The sequence below is a fragment of the Stenella coeruleoalba genome (genome assembly GCF_951394435.1).
Source record: "Stenella coeruleoalba genome assembly, chromosome: 1".
NCBI classification, from domain to species: Eukaryota; Metazoa; Chordata; class Mammalia; order Artiodactyla; family Delphinidae; genus Stenella; species Stenella coeruleoalba.
The window spans coordinates 31,225,986-31,243,689 of NC_137169.1; the positions used below are offsets into that span (position 1 = coordinate 31,225,986).

At 45.9% G+C, this 17,704-nt stretch overlaps 1 protein-coding gene across 2 annotated transcripts in view; it reads right to left on the reverse strand.

Moving 5' to 3' along the window:
* RHBDL2 (rhomboid like 2) overlaps positions 1 to 17,481 on the reverse strand; it is a 56,971-nt gene extending 39,490 nt beyond the window's left edge. For both annotated transcript variants that reach the window (XM_079938905.1, XM_079938904.1), the window contains exon 1: positions 17,267 to 17,481. The gene's annotated coding sequence lies outside the window, so the exon portion shown is untranslated. The remainder of the gene's footprint in view (positions 1 to 17,266) is intronic.
* Between the last annotated feature and the right edge of the window lie 223 nt (positions 17,482 to 17,704).

A 17,704-nucleotide genomic window follows, 5' to 3' on the forward strand; every position in this document is an offset into this window, starting at 1 on the left:
AAAGTTGTTAAGATGGTAAATCCCAAGAGTTCTCATCACAAGGAAAAACGATTCTTTCTATTTCTTTGAAGTTTTGTCTATATGAGATGATAGATGTTCACTAAACCTACTGTGGTAATCATTTCGTGATGTATGTAAGTCAAATCATTATGCTGTACACCTTAAACTTAAAAAAAATAAGATATAATAAAAACAAAGTCATATCTGTGAGACCTTTGCTGGACCCTAAAGTCTCAAGCACTGTACTATTTCTTCCCTCCCCTTGTGGCCTAGTGTCTTGAAGGAGGAGTTTGTATCCACTAAACATCTTATCATCTGCATCCCCCACTAAAACTGCTCTGCTGAGTTATGCCCTTAAAACAGGTCCACTTCAGTCATGACGTGAGTCCTAAGGAAGTGTGCAGAGCACCCCAGTCTCTTCAAAGCACATCCTCATGCAAATTCTCACGTACTCCTCCGAACAATCCGGGAAGAAAGAAGACAAGCAGTATCTTCCCAATTCTTATCTTCACCCTTCCTAACAGAGCTTCCTGTTGTAATTCCTTCATCCCTGCCTTTCATCCCAACCATATTCCATCGCCTGGCTTCCTTCTCCCGCTCCCCAGCCACAGGCCACAGAGGATCCTGTGCACACTTCAACGACTCTGTCGTCCTGCAACTGGACTTCTCTAACGTGGTGGAGAAAGACACAGTGTCAAGGTCACTAGAGGGCAGGTACACAGGCTAGACAGACCTGGAAAGTGGTCATGTCTTATTTTTATGTGCAACCCCAGACAATAGCCCTGGACCTGGGACCATGAGCCATAGAATGGCGGGGGAACAGGGGGAATGGGGAGTTATATGTTTCATCGGTACTATACAGAGTTTCAGTTTGGGAAGATGAAAAATTTCTGGAGATGGATAACAGTGTAAATGCAGTGAATGCCATGAATTGTACACTTAAAAACGGTAAAAAGGGTAAATTTTATGTCATGTATATTTTACCACACACACAAACACACACAAACTAAATAATATTAACTTTTCAAGGTCACTGTGAAGACTAGATAGAACATACTGTTTGTCACCAGCATGGGCTTAATCAACGGTATCCAATGCTACTGATATTTTCAGCTCAGTCCAGTGTATCTAAACTTCCTACATGGCCCAAAATAAAGTTTTTCACTGGAATTTTTTTTTTAAAGTCATGAGCCATAGAGCCAGATGACTGGGATTAAAACACAGCTCTACAACCTATCGGCTGTAAAGTAACCTTAAGTAAGTCACTTAAATTCTCTGAGCCTCAAATTACATTTTTTAAGAATTGTGGTAAAATAAACATAAAATTAACCATTTAAAAGTGTACAATCCGGTAACGTTAAATACATTTGCAGTGTTGTGCAACCATCACGACTATGTAGTTCCAGAACTTTTTCATCACCCCAGACAAAACCCCCATACCCATTGAGCAGTCACTCCCCATTGCCCCCTCCCTCCAGCCACCGGCACCCACTAATGTACTTTCTGTCTCTATGGATTTACCTATTTTAGATATTTCATATAAATGGAATCATAAACTACGTGGCCTTTTGAGTCTGGCTTCTTTTACTTAGAAAAGTCTTCAAGGTTCATCTGTGTTGTAGCATGTATCAGTACGTCATTCCTTTTTATGGCTGAATAATACTGCATTGTATAGACAGATATACAAACAAAACCATATTGTTTATCCATTCATCTGTTGAAGGGCATTTGGATCGTTTCCACCTTTTGGCTACTGTGAATAGAGCTGCTATGAACATTCCCATACAAGTTTTTATTTGAATACCTGTTTTCAATTCTTTTGCGTATATACCTAAGAGTGGAATCGCTGGGTCATATGGTAATTCTATGTTTAATTTATTGGAAGATCTTCAGATCCCATTTGAAAGTCGGGATCATGATAGCACTTACCTCATAGCGTTATGGGGGAAATTATTTGAGACAATGCATGTAAAGCACTGAGAACAGTTTCTGGCACATGGTAAACACTGCATAATTACTAGTTATTACTGGTTATGGATGGATGGATGAGTGGGTATGTGGATGGATGGATGGACAGATGGAAGGGATGGGGCCGAGTCTGGGGTCTATTTTCACACTGCAAGTTACTAGGAATCAGGTCACAATTCATTTTCAAATGTATTCCATTAGGCAAGGTCCCACATTACAATAGGTTATATCCAACAAATTTAGGGAAGAAGAGAATTCCCCTTTTATTTATTTTTCCCCAGTAACTTTGCTGAAAATAAAGGCTTCTTACCTCCCATTCACCCAGCCTCCCAGGGTCAGACATTAAGTCTGTAGAGATAACTATTTTATTAATTTTCGTTGCATATTGATGATTATTTATAGTTTCTTTCATGTCTCATAAATGGCAAAACGAGTATGGATTTAAGATCAGCAGCTCTTAAACACAAATATTAAGGCATTTTAAAAAATAAGTTCAGGGCTTCCCTGGTGGCGCAGTGGTTGAGAGTCCGCCTGCCGATTCAGGGGACACAGGTTCGTGCCCCGGTCCGGGAAGATCCCATATGCCGTGGAGCGGCTGGGCCCGTGAGCCATGGCCGCTGAGCCTGCGCGTCCAGAACCTGTGCTCCACAACGGGAGAGGCCACAACAGTGAGAGGCCCGCGCACAGCAAAAAAAAAAAAAAAAAAAAAGTTCAATTAGGAGTGATTAACATTGTGTTAATAAGCCCTATTGTAAATTTAAATATCATACATGATCATTTCATGAGGAAAGTTCCACATTGTGAATAACACAACTTTATATCTATAAAAGGAGCTAGAGAAACAAGGATTACATTTCCCCGCAATTTTTCTTTTTTCCAGATTTCAAAATTTCCAGAAATGTTACAACTTCAAGGCCATCATTTTAGATATTTTAGTGAAATACGTTTCCTGTGCTGCAAAGGTATCTGACCCATTCAGTTTAGCTAAGACGCACTGTGTGTCTGCTTTCTTCCTTGGCACGTGCAGTAAAGGGATCCAACATCTAGTCCTACCTACTGTAGATTCCAGAAACAGATGAACATGTTGGTAGTGATGGTGGCATTTTGTTTTGACCTCTCTTCTCGGTCAGACACTGTCACACTCTGACTTCTGTACCTGTCTGGGTGCCTGTTCCTTGAGGACAGAGGCCCCTCTCTGGTTCATCTCATCTCCAGCATCTTGCTTGATGCTCACGGGTGCTGCTTCTAGTCTGACATTCCCCGTCCCTGCCATTCCTGTTTATCTTCTGCATCCACACCTGAGTTTCTGAGCACAGTTCACCACATTGGAAACATTACTGACCAGATTGACAACAATGAAATAGACTGATTCATACTTACAAGGCTGTGTGGAAATGGGTGCAGTTTAAGAGGTATAAATTGATGCAGCCTTTTCACGAGGCAATTGGGCAGTATCTATAAAATATGAAACGCATATACCTTTCAACAGAACCTTTCTACTCCTAGAAATCTATGCTACAAATGTATTTGAGCGAGTACTCAAGGCTATCTTTCAAAGATGTCCAGTGCAGAACTATTCAGAGTAGTGAAAAATTACGAAGAACCTGAATGTACTTTAATTGGCTTGTTGTATTTTCTGATAGTTCTACTTCTTAGGTAGTTCATCCTTACACTGTGCTGAAATCTGCTCACCAGCCCTTCTGCTCCTGGGTCCAAGGTTTCCCTCCCTAGGGCCTCACAAAGCAAGTCTAATCTAAGATCATGTCATTAATTGTGTAGGTGTGGCCTGTATGCTCCATGGGTTCTATAGGTCATAGTTGGGATAGAATATCTGAATTTTCTAGATTACCAGAATTTTCAGAGGCTCAGTCTGACAGCACAAGAGCCTCAAAAACAAGCCAGCAATGATTACAACACATTACAGTCTCACAGAGATATAAAAACCTCCACAGCTATCAAATTATTTACTTGGTCACTCTCATCACAGTGTTACTCATTGAGTGAAATTGTTTCCTACACTGACTGTGCTTTCCTACTCATTAAGCAAAGATCATGCAGGTTTCTTGAGCTTTCTTTAATGTTGACTTGATATTATGCCTCACCTCCTACCTCTTATCTGCAGCAAGTGCCTGCCAACTCTTTGTTGAAATACACACGTACACACACACACACACACACACACACACACACACACACACACACACATTCAGATCAAAAGTGGGTGGCCCTGCTGTGAAATGTTCTCATCTTACCCTTAGGGAACAACTGGGGGTGGATTGTTAAAAAGAATGTTGGAAGAGTAGAAAAGACTCATAGCCTTCTGGTTAAAAATGGAGATGTTCAGGAACCAAAGACCTTCCCTTCAAGTTACCAATTATTCTTAAGAAGAGGAAAAGTGGAAAGAACTTTCCTACTTCCTGACCCTACCTGGTATAAGCATTGCTCGTGTTACGAGTCATGTAGCCAGTGTGTTGGCCAAGGATTGGAAAGAGCAGGCTGTGCTCATTTATCCAGAACAATCATCTGCCTTTAAAAAAGAAAAATCTGAAAAAAAAAAAAAAAAAGAAAAATCTGTAGAAGAAGAGATTTCCATAAGAAGATTTAGGACTCCCCTGGCAGTCCAATGGTTAAGACTCTGCTCTTCCACCGCAGGGGGTGTGGGTTCGGTCCCTCGTGGGGGAACTAAGATCCTGCATGCCACGTGGTGTGGCCAAAAAAAAGATTTACCCAGGAGACTCGACATTGCCAAGGGATTTTTCCAAAGACCTTTTAGGTGCCCTCATTCACTATATACTGATATGGACAGAGAAAAGGGACAAAGTAGATAAATAGTTATTTCCACCAGAGGACTGTAAGTAAAGAAAAAATTATGGGAGACCCCTGTAAGTTAATGATCACTCAAGAAAGCAGGTTTGCTTAACCATAAAACCAAGCAAGCTTGCTTAGCAGCGAAACCATGCTACAGAAGCATGAGACATGCCCCAAAACAATAACACAATGGTGGCATGAGACCCACATCCTGTCCAGTGAGCTCAGTAAGTTAACGACCCTTAGGACATGCTCTCTGCACACATAAAAAAAACAATAATTTATGGAAGGGTGACATTTCAAAGTGAAAGACCCTCATTGTACTGAGACCTGAAATAATTTTTCCATAGTGCCATGACAGTCCTGGCTTGACCACGTAGGGACAAGAAAACTCCCCGCCCCAACATAGAGGAGGAGCTGATGATGGAAGTGTGACGTCTACTCAAAAATGAGGAAGATGGTCTTTTCCCCCTCCCCACTTTTCCTTTGATTATGAAACTGTAGCTCACTAAGTTCTTCCGGCACCTTCTCACCCACCCGATGGTAAGCATCACAAGCGTCCTATTCTAATAAATCACTTCTTATCTATCACTTTGCCTCTCGCTGAATTCTTAATGCGCTGAGACATAAAGGATTGGAGGTCCTCAGAGCCCCCTGAAATGCCATCTAGCAGTTTCAATACCACATAGTGTCTCCCAAAATTGTTATAAATTATAGCCAGAAAATTTTAAGTCAATGACTTCCATAACCAAACAGGACCCTATGGGGCCTTCCCGGGACAGACCTCTCCCTCATATCCTCTGCTTTAGCTCCTCTCTGAAGTACCTAGATAATAGTATCTGATGCACATTTCCTGAGTTGTTTTGCAGATGCTAAACCATCCACCAAATGGAAGACGTAACTACCTGACGATCGTGACCGCATAGTCCCCAGGCCTACTGGAGCCTAAGGATTGATAATGTTAACTCCTGTGATACCACCCTGTTACCTCACCATCAGAGAATTGTAGACCAGCAGATCACATACCTTGGGTCACGCCTCCCTCACCTTGCCTTTAAAAAATGCTTTGCTGGGCTTCCCTGGTGGCGCAGTGGTTGGGAGACCGCCTGCCGAGGCACGAGTTCGTGCCCCGGTCCGGGAAGATCCCACATGCCGCGGAGCGGCTGGGCCCGTGAGCCATGGCCGCTGAGCCTGTGCGTCCGGAGCCTGTGCTCCGCAACGGGAGAGGCCACAACAGTGAGAGGCCCGCGTACCGCAAAAAAAAAAAAAAAAAAAAAAATGCTTTGCTGAAACTCATCGGGGAATTCAGGTGTTTTGAGCACTTGCTGCCCTGGACTCCTTGCTTGGTGCCCTGCAGTAAACACTGCACTTTCCTTCACCAAAACCTGGTGTCAGTAGATTGACTTTAGCGTATAGGCGAGTCAACCCAGGTTTGGTTCTATAACGCTTCCACTGTATTCTTTTGATAACACATGTAATGGTCATTTGTCGGTTTTTCTCGGCGAATTCCTCATCTCATGAATCTGGGTGGGCAGCAGGGACCACTTCCCAGTACAAAAGCTAAAAATGCTCAGTACTCACTTTTCCAGGTCCTTAGGTGGCTAGAGCTCAGGTATGTGACCTAGGCTTGAACAATCAGCTGCATTTGCTTAGAATTTGGGGGACTGGAGCTGGGGATGGGGAAGATTCTTACAGCAGTGTACGTTAAAGCGGTGGCAGCGGTATCTGGTGTCCATCCAGCCTTGCCATTGGAGTCAGTGTGGCACCCAGAATCCAATGCCATCTGTGTCTTTGATGTAGGCTGAAGTGAAGAGCATGCAGCAGCGACAAGGGGGCTGTCTTTGCCTACCTGGCTCTGTGATTTTGGTGTACTTGTAGGTGCCTGGTCTCCGTGTGTTTCTGCTTATTTCCCAAACGTTGCTTCCTTCCAGTGATTTTGTAATCTACCATGATATTATGATATACTAAGAAATACATATTTGGTCTTCATCCCCGGTTCCAGGCACCGATCTAAAACCCTTGGAATTTCCTGAGTGATAGAGGTGAGAGGAGTATCTTTTGTTATTCATAGTAAGTTTTTTTCAACTGTACCTGAGTTTATGCTAATGAAGTGATTCTTAGAGGGTGGGACCTGGTTACCAGAGGAAACAACCATGTGTTTAGAGGGTTGGAACTTTCAGTCCCCACTTGTGGGATAGGGAAAAGGGCTCGAGATTGAGTTTAATGACCTGGGGTCAATAATTTAATCAATCATCCCTATGTGATGGAACCTCCATAAAAACCCTAAACAAATGGGTTTGGAGAGCTTCCAGGTTGGAGGACAGATCAAGGTGCTGCACCCAGAGAGGGTGCGGAAGCTTTGCATCCCTTCCCCTTGCCCTACGCCCCTCTTCCATTTGGCTGCTCCTGCGTTGTAATCTTTCTACTAAACTGATAATAGTAGGTAATGCCCTCTCCTGAGTTCTGTGAGCTATTCTGGCAAATTATAGAACACAAGCGGGGGGAGGTCACAGAAACCCCCAATTTATAGCCATTTGGTCGGAAGCATTGGAAGCCCAGGCTTGCAGTTGGCATCTGAAGTAGGGAGCAGTCTTATGGGACTGAGCCCTTAATCTGTGGGGTAGCCAGTGTCAGAATTGCACGGTGTGGAAAACCCACACATTTGGTGCCAGAAGTGTGAGTACGATGAGCGAAATAGATTTTTTAAATTTTACTACCCAATGGGCATTCAATAAAATTCATTTACTGGTCAGAATCAGAATCAGAATCCCTTGCAACCAAGACCCTAACTACTACACCTGAAGAGCCAAGGAACTCTTCTAAACTCTATCTGGGGTCTTCCTGTTGCAAGCTAAACTCATTTCTTGTTCTGTGTCTGGGAGACGCAGAACTAGGGGATCTGTTTTTCAGTCTCACTCTGCCACTTCCTGGCTGTGTGACCTGGAGCAAGTCCCTTCCCAACTCTGAGCCACAGTCCTCTCACCTGCACAGGGAACACTCTGGACTAGACCAGCGGTTCCCCACACTGGCTATGCCTTGGAATCCCCTCAGGCATTTGTTTTTCAATATTTGCTTTTATACAGATTCCTGGGCCCCAGTCCTGAAGAAACTAATTTAATAGATTTAGTAAATTTCTGACACTTATACCAGTGAAGGGGAGGCCTCAGCACCTTTGAGAACCACAGACAAGGCTCTCCAAGGTCCACTCCATCTCACAATCTCTGTGATCTTTGGAAGGTAGACACAGTTTTATTGCTGTATTCCTCATGCCCAGAAAGTTCCTGGTGCACAGGTGTTCAGAAAAGTATCTGAGTAAAAGGGAAACAAACTCTCTGCAACTTTTATGTAAATCTAAAATTGTTACAAAATATGAAGTTTATTTAAAAGAATACTGGAAGGAAGAAGGGAAGGAGAGAGGAATTCCACGTACACCACGTTAACTAAGAGTTTTGTGTTACTTTAAACTGAAAAGTACTTTCCCTCACACTTTTCCTCTGCACATGCCCCCCCCCCCCCCGCCATCATCATTCTGCCATCCCTGAGTTGTCAGAGACCTGCAGAGCCACCATGCCGTAGGGGTTACAAAAGGGACTGTCACCTGTCTTTGAGGAGCACCAGTCCTTGTGCTTGGCACTGTGAAGACCCGAGTTCTACTTCGCTCAATATCTTACAGAATTATTGTAAGAATCAAATGAAAGAGTTGCCATAATAGTGAGCACCTACTGTGTGCCAGGTTCTATGCTAAACACTTTGCGAGCACTCTCTTCATTGCTGCTTACAACAACCTTGTAAGGTGGGATAATAACATCCCCATTTTATGGATAAGGAAACTCAGGCTTCCAGAGTAACTTGCTCAAGGTCATACAGCTAGTGAGGAGGAGGCTAGGACAGGAGCCTTTGAAGGTGTCTGACTCCAAAGACCCCGTGTGTTGCTCTGCCCTGTGATCTCTAGGTAACAAGTGTTCAAGAAGTGTGCATATTTATTTTGATTATTTTCATCCCATCCTTCCCTCTTCCCTAACCTCCCTCTTCTTCCATCTCCCCAAACAGGCCCAGACTAGACGCTGAGAGTTCCCAGATGGGAGCTACAGAAGAACTGGCAGGCAGGGCTGGGAATCCCCACCACTCCCATTCCTGCCACAGGGAATCAAGATGGAGACAGGCATCCAGGAAAGGAAAAGGATTTGATTCTCTGAGAACCCAAGGACTAAGTTAGGCTCAACTTCCCTTCTTCACCTCACCCAGGAGAGCGCTGCCAAGGGCACCAATCTTAGGACAACTCCTCTTTGGCAGAAGACGCTTTTGATCATTCACTTGTGCTGTTTCCCAGCTGCATTCAAACAAGTAGGGTTCAAACATTTGAATTGTGTTTTTTTTAAACAGCTGGCCACCCACTCATCGGTACCAGGAAGGCCCTTGCAGAGGACAAGTCCAGCCTTGATGTGGCCAGGGTGCCCAGGAGGCTGGGCGACAGACTAGGCTGGGTGTACCCAATTGCTGCCCAGCTGGGCCTAATGGGGAGACTTTTGGTGGTGTTGCTAGGCAACCTGGAAATTGGAGAGGCCACTTTGGCCTAGGGACCACAGAAACTAACAGCCTCCTTCATCACACTGCAAACCATTATTATGCCCCATCCCAGAGGCCTGCAGCAATCGCTCTGTGGTTATAGCCTGAAAAAGTGCTTTTTTAGCTCCAGAAATTAAGAACCAGCTTTTCAAACTTATAGGTTTGTGGTTGTGGTTGTTTTCTTTTTGCTACATCTCTGAGGATACACTTGAAACAAATAGGCAAAGGATTTTAAAACAAAAAAAGAAAAAAAATGCCTTCACAAACCACCTTTTCCAGAAGTTTTCCTTCTTCCTGAAGCAAAGCACACTTGCCCTCAATTGTGAGGGCAGCTGAGGTAGGCAGTCCAACAGCTGTGGCTGCGGCTGCGCGCAGCAGGGCACCAGGACCTTGGTCACGTACAAGGCCTCTCAGTGGAATAACTTCTTTGTGCCTCTCCCATTCAAAGACAATCACGATACCTCCCCTTCCCAACCCACAGAACCACTTTCACTTGTGGGGATTTGTTTGTTGGTTGGTTTGTTTTTTGTTTGTTTTTTTAATTTTCGGCCATACCATGCAGCTTGCGGGATCTTAGTTCCCCGACCAGGGATGGAACTTGGGCCTACGGCAGTGAAAGTGCTGAGTCCTAACCACTGGACTGCCAGGGAATTCCCATCACTTGTTTGTTTGTTTGTTTTTTAAGATTTTTCTTTTTGATATGGACCATTTTTAAAGTCTTTATCGAATTTGTTACAATATTGCTTCTGTTTTATGTTTTGGTTTTTTTGGCCACGAGGCATGTGGGATCCTAGCTCTCTGACCAGGGATCGAACCCGTACCTCCTGCGTTGGAAAGTGAAGTCTTAACCACTGGACCGCCAGGGAAGTCCCACTCATGTTTTTTTGTCTGTTTGTTTTTGGTTTTTTTCTGTACGCGGGCCTCTCACTGTTGTGGCCTCTCTCGTTGCGGAGCACAGGCTCCGGACGCACAGGCTCAGCGGCCATGGCTCACGGGCCTAGCCACTCCGCAGCATGTAGGATCCTCCCGGACCGGGGCACGAACACGCGTCCCCTGCATCGGCAGGCGGACGCCCAACCACTGCGCCACCAGGGAAGCCCCCACTCATGTTATTTTGATGAAGCCTCCCAGCTGCCTTGTGAAGAAGACGCCATTTTATTCCCATTTTACAGATGAACGACTAAAGCAAAAAGAGGAACCCATGATTGCACACCTAGTCATAGCAAAGCCAGAGCAAAATCCCATTCTTCTGAGGCTAGATCCTGATCTGCTCTACTATACCCCACTGCCACCCCACAGAGCTATTTAAGATATTACATATATTTGTGTACTCTATTATAATATGAATAATAGTAATAATAACATGTTATTAATAATATAATATAATAATAACTGGTGTAGAGACAAAAACTTCATCTTGTATCTCATACTATCCTCAACACATCATCCTTATTGATTGTGGTCAGGCTTTCAAAGCTGCCTCATGTACACTAAGGAATAGAGTCTGGAAGAATTCCCAAAGACAGACACACTATTTAACTAGGTTAATGTCCTAGCCCACCAGAGCGCAGTGCTCTGCAACAACCCTCCTTAATTCAAGGAGTTGGCTCTGTTTGATAACATTATGATACTATTTCAGTGCCTTAAGTAAGGAGGCAGAATCATTGCTTTCATTAGATATTTCCAGGTATTTTTCAAAAAGGCTTTCACTGCCTCATCTACAACGGTCCACTGATAATGACCAACTGTGCTGATCTGCACAGGACTAGGGATTTCTTGGGATATGGGACTTAGGGTGCTAACATCAGGATAGTCCTGGGCACACCAAGGACAGCTGGTCACCATCTACCTCAGAATCATCTGGAGAAGTCAGGTGAAGATGGCTGGTTCTAATCCTAGGGCAGTAGTTCTTAACCCTGGATACACATCAGAACTGTCTGAGGAGACTGTAAAACAGTGTTGATATCTGAGCTCACCCCGATTAGTGGAATTAGGGCCTCTGGAGCTAGGGCCTGGGCACTGGGAGTTTTTAATGTGCAGCCAAGACTCAAACCCCCTGCCCTAGAGATTTGGATTCTGGGCTGGGGTCTTGCCCAGGAATCTGCCTGTCTCTTTAACAGCTTCCCAAGGGATGCTCATATACACTATGGTTTGATAACCAATGAATCTTATGTGATGTGTGACTTCGTTGGACAACATACCCTGAATGCCTTGTATAGGTTAGGCTTTGGAAACACAAAGAAAAAAACAAAAACAAAACCACTTCCTGTTCCCCAGGCCCTCTCTATCCAGTGCGGAATAAAGACTGTAAATTGTTCCAACACAGTATACAGTAGTCCCCCCTTATCCACAGAGATACATTCCAAGACCCTCAGTGGATGCCTGAAACTGCGGATAGCACCAAATCCTAGACATACAATGTTTTTTTTCCTACAGGTACATACCTATGATAAAGTTTAATTTATAAATTAGACATTAACAATAATAACTAATAATAAAATAGAATAATTAAAACAATACACTGTAATAAAAGTTATGTGAATGCAGTCTCTCTCCAAATACCTTATTGTACAAGTTTAATGCCTTTTCCATCTTAATTAAGCCCTTTTCATGCTCTGTGGCCATAACCGTTGCAGTTTGAGGTCAGACAGCAAAACTAGCACGAAGTTCTTTTTCCTTCTTCACAATTTCACAGACAGAAGATTCATTTTTACCATAGATCTTAGCAACCTCAGCATACGATTTTTTTTCTTTCCTTATTTACTTTTTTGGCCACTCCACGCAGCCTGTGGGACCTTAGCTCCCCTACCAGGGATCGAACTCGTGCCCCTGCAATGGAAGCACAGAGTCCTAACCACTGGACTGCCAAGGAAGTCCCCATTTTTCTTTCCTTATTAAGTCAAGAACTTTCACCTTTTCACTTAAGGGAAGCACTTTATGGCTTCTCTGTGGCATATCCAAACTGTCAGCATTACTACTCTTGCGCTTTGGGGCCATTATTAAGTAAATAAGGGTGACTTCAGCATAAGCGCTGCGATACCTCAACTGATAACCGAGACTGCTACTAGGTGAACAGGCAGGAGACACTGGACAAAGAGATGATTCACGTCCTGGGCCAGATGGAGCAGGACAGCTCGAGATTTCATCAAGCTGTTCAGAACAATGCACAATTTAAAACTTTTGAATTGTTCATTTCTGGAATTTTCCATTTAATATTTTCAAACCAAGGTTACCTCAGATAAGTGAAACCAGGGGAAAGCAAAACCGCAGGTAAGAGGGCGAGACTACTAAACTGTGGTTTAGACTTAAAAGTGGGTCAACATCATCAGGGTAGTTGTGGTTATTCAGTTTCCAGAAGCCCAGTGTGGCAGATTAGAGATGGAGCATATTACTTGCCATTCCTCCACTCAAAGGTGGGTTTGTTTCCCCACTTTGAATCTGGGCCAGTCCTGTGACTGGTTTTGACTGATATTGCACAGCAGAGGTAGTGCTGGGTCCCTCCCAAGGCCAGGCCTAAAGAGATCTGCAGTCCCACTTTTGTTCTTCTTAGAATACTCCCTCTTTGAAGCCTGACACCATATAAGAAGGTCAACCTACACTGAGGCCACCATGCTTGAGGAAGCCCAAGCTACTCACATGGAGAGAGAGGCCACATAGAAGAGCACCAAGGTGCCAGACCTATGAGTGAAGCCTTCTTGGACCTTCCAGCCCAGCTCAGCCGCCAAGGGAATGACCCCAGCTGACACCACATGCAGCAGAACTGCTCAGCTGAACTCAAATTCCAGACCCACAGAATCATGACAAAATCAAATGGTTGTTGTTGGAAGCTGCTACGTTTCATGGTGATTTGTTATACAGCAATAGCTACCAGCACTCCTCAGGAGAACTAGAAGACATGACATCCCAGACCATTCTGCCTTCCCGTTAACACTGTTCATCTTCATACCCCTCAGCAGAGTAGACTGCAGGTGTCTCACCTGCAAGAGCCTCCCAGTTAGTCTCCATCTCTGCTCCTGCCCCCCTTCCAAAACAAAACCAAACCATAAATCAGAGTACATCAACTCTCTGCTTAAAAATCCTTCAGTGGGGGCTTCCCTGGTGGCGCAGTGGTTGAGAGTCCGCCTGCCGATGCAGGGGACGCGGGTTCGTGCCCCAGTCCGGGAAGATCCTACATGCCACGGAGCGGCTGGGCCCGTGAGCCATGGCCGCTGAGCCTGCGCGTCCGGAGCCTGTGCTCCGCAACGGGAGAGGCCGCAACAGTGAGAGGCCCGCGTACCGAGAAAAAAAAAAAAAAAAATCCTTCAGCGGTTTCCCATTGTCTTCAAGATAAATACAGGATCCTTACTATGGCTGATAAATGCTGCGTGACCTAGCTCCTGTCTTCTTTGTAGCCTTCTACCACTCCCCCAACATCTCTGTGCTGCAGCCATGGGGCGTCTTCCTGTCTCAGGCACACACCAAGCTCTCTCCTGCCTCAAGGCTAGCTCCTTTTCGGGCCTCTCTGAAGTGGCAGGCCAACCTCCGCCCACCCCACATTCGCTATCATATCCCGCTGCTAACTCACTTCTAGTGCTTACCACTATCTAAAAATATCTGGTTTGTTTATTTGTTGTCTGTAAGCTCCAGGAAGGTAGGAAATGTTTCTTTTTTTTACTCCATCTAAAGGTGCTTACTAAGTGTTTGCTGAATAAACCATCAAGTAAGTGGAAGAAGGAAGGAAGGAGGAAGTTTGGGGTCATAGAAAGAGCACTACAATTACCACACTCAGAAAACCCTGGTTCTTGCTCCGCTTCTGCCCCCCACCCCCCCCACCCCCGCTTACCTCCAGGCAAGCCACTCACCTCACCTCATCAGGATCCCCACCATGACATGCCTGGCCCGGTGATGTTATTTATGCCATACACGTGCAGTCTTCATGTTTTTTGCTCATGAATCCCCATAAGAATTTTGGACAAGCTATGTCACTCTCATACATTTTTAAGTCAACAACTAAAATTATTTCTCACAAATTAAAATTGGTTCCAAGACAGAATTTTCTGGCATCGTCTTTATTAGAGACACGCTTTAGATATACCTTCATCCAAGCCTTGGAGCTACAGAATTAGCCTGTTCAGTTTATGGAAAATGTCTACCATACAATCCAACTGTCAAAACCAGTCCTCACTGTCAAGCCAGTGAGTCAAACCAGAATAATTTTGTCTATGAGAGAATCCACCTTCATTTTTTTTCTTGTTGCCTTTAATTAATTAATTTTTTATTGAGGTATAGCTGACTTACAATATTATGTTAGTTTCAGGTGTACAACATAGTGATTCAAAATTTTTATAGATTATATCCATTTAAAGTTATTATAAAATATTGGCTATATTCCCTGTGCTATACAATATATCCTTGCAGCTTATTTTTCAGAGTAGCCTGAACCTCTCAATCTCCTACCCCTATCTTGCCCTTCCCCTCCCCCTCCCCTCCCCTTCCCCTCCCCCTCCCCTCCCCCTCCCCTCCCCCTCCCCTCCCCCTCCCCCTCCCCCTCCCCCTCCCCTCCCCTCCCCCTCCCCTCCCCCTCCCCCTCCCCCTCCCCACTGGTAACCACTAGTTTCAGCCTTACTAATCCCCTTGCAATTCCAGCTCCCACCCTCCACTAGGCCTTTTCAGGAGCATCTCCCTCTGCTAGAACATCTTCTCTCTCTAATTTGTTCTGGCAAAGTCCTAACGCTCTCTCCAAGACTGTCCTAAACCTCCTCTGCAAAGCCTTATTAAGCATCTACCATGCGCATGCCGTGGTGCTAGGCACTGGATGCAGTAGCGAACAAAGCAGACATGGTAAAATTAAATGCCCCTCCTGGTCCCCTCAGCAACCTCTGCTCCTGTCTAAGTTACAGTTGTCTTCTTTGCATTATCACTGTCTCCTCCACAAGGCTGTGAAAGCCCTGAAGATAGATTCTTAATAGGGATTCTTCATCTTTGAATCCCTATTATGGAGCCCACAGAATGCATCAATTAACGTTTGTTGAATTCATTTACTCACAAAGGATTCATTGACCATTTCTCTATCAGGGATACATAGGGTGCTTGTTATAAACTGTGAACACAGACATGGCCCCTGCCCTCTTGGGACTAACAGAGCACTTGACTAAATGAATGAAATATGAATGAGTGAATTAATAAACGAATCAGGGAAGGAGTGTGCTCTTTCCCACTTGGATGAAGCAGCCCAGAGCAGGAGATGTAGAGGAAGTGAGAAGCCAGTGTCTAGGAAGTTGGGGGAATGCTGATGCCCTTTTGTTCTTTCTGGTACACAGAAGCTTGAAGGACAGCAAGGAGTTAAACAAAGCCCATAGAGTCTAGAGTCTGAGCCACATTTGAATTCTGGTTGCACTACTTATTAGCCATGTGACCTTAGGCAAATCCCTTTGTCTGTTTGTATCTCCATTTCCTCCTCTGTAAAATGGGGCTGTTAATAATGTAACAGGGTTATGATTCAACGAGATTACGCATTTAAAAGCCTGTTACTTGAGGCCAGGCAGAGTTGGTTTTAGGAACTGGTAGTTCCTATCTTTGGCTCGGTGTGAGTATGCAAATTCAGAAACACAGCAGGAGAGCCTTCCTTTCCTTCCAACTAGAGGTTCCAGCCCTGGTCGGTGTTCTTACCTCAAACCCCGCAGGAGGTGCTTTCCCTATTCAGCCCCTCCCTTCACCACCTCCTTCACTCCCAGCTCAGTGTTTCCAGGTCTGCCCAAGTGCCTTCAAGGCCATGGGTGTCGACACATCTTTACAAGATAGAGAAGGTGGCAGTTAGGGAGGGGCATGGCAGGCAGGGGGCCAAAGAAGAAGGAAAGAGTAGAGCTGTTTCTTGAGGCCCCACTGTGTGCCTGGCACTCGGCTTGGTGCTTGACATGTATGTCTCATGTCATCTTCATAACAATACTATTTAGAGATACGGAAACTGAGGCTCAGGAAGAGGTGGGATATAAATCCAAGTGTGTCTGTGACTCCAAAATGAGTTTCCACTCTGCCACGCTGGCCACCAGATTATAAATGATCACTACACATTTGTGAAATAAATTTCAGTTTTCTTATTCCCAGGAACAGCGGAAATTGTGTGTCCCACCCCAAACTAACCCCACCCCTACCCAACCCCAGCCCTACCCACCAGAGAGAATCCAGCCACTTGCTCAAAGAACGATGAATAAACAAATGAATAGTAACAGATGAAGGAGTGAACAGAATCGCTCAGACACCTGTACCAGAAAGGAGGAAACAAATAACCTTGGAGACTTGCTGTGCAGGAAGAAGCCAGAGATGTCTCCCCTGGCTGTGGTCTCTGGGGCAGAGGTCGGGCAGCACAGGACTAGGATCTGGCTCAGCCGGAGGGAGGAAAAAACTGGGAGGCAAGTCACTGAGGAGAATGGGATGAAGGAAGAGAAAGAAGGCCAGTGATTGACCAGCGCTGGGAGGGGCAATGGCATTACCTGGCCCTCCGGCCATGGGGGAGGGGGATGAGTCAGAGCCAGCCCCCTGACTGCTGGCCCAACCTGCTGCCAACTTTTTTTTTTTTTTTGCGGTACGCGGGCCTCTCACGCTGTGGCCTCTCCCGTTGCGGAGCACAGGCTCCGGAAGCGCAGGCTCAGCGGCCATGGCTCACGGGCCCAGCCGCTCCGCGGCATGTGGGATCCTCCCGGACCGGGGCACGAACCCGTGTCCGCTGCATCGGCAGGCGGACTCTCAACCACTCCGCCACCAGGGAAGCCCCGTGCTGCCAACTTTTAAAATGAAAGTAGCAGGATCCCAAGCGGCCACTCATGAAGGCTACTGCGGAAGGAGGCTGCCAAGGGAGCACCCCACGTTTGGCTCTGGGCCTCGGGCTCTCCCCCCACCCGCCAGACAGAGGGACCCAGTCCACCAGCTACCAGCTCTCGCAGCTTACCTCGGGGAGGCCAAGGGCCGTTCCAGGCAGGACAGACTGCTCCCCCCGTGTTCCAGGACAAGGGACTGCCTCAGCTGCCCTGAAGTTCCCGCCCTGCCAGGCACTCCTAGGTTCCTCCCCAAATTAAAATCCTCCGCACAGGTTCCCTCCGGCCCAGCCCCCGGGGGAGGGAGCCCGAGGAAATCCCCTCCCAGCCCTGAGACGGCCTGGGCCGGTCCAGCCAGCTCGGCAGTCTCAGCCCTGGGCTGGCCCTGGATGAATGAGTCCTCTCGCTCCGCCTGCCTGGGTCTGAGCCAGAGAGCCTGTGACCGCCCCTTAGCTCTTTCTTGTTGGCCGAGGCCCTGAACTCCAATCCTCTTCCAAGTCCTACCCTCCTGGGTCTCCTGCCCGGCGTTCTTAGCTCTCTGGGGAAAGAGCTCAGCAGGAGGGCTTCTTTCT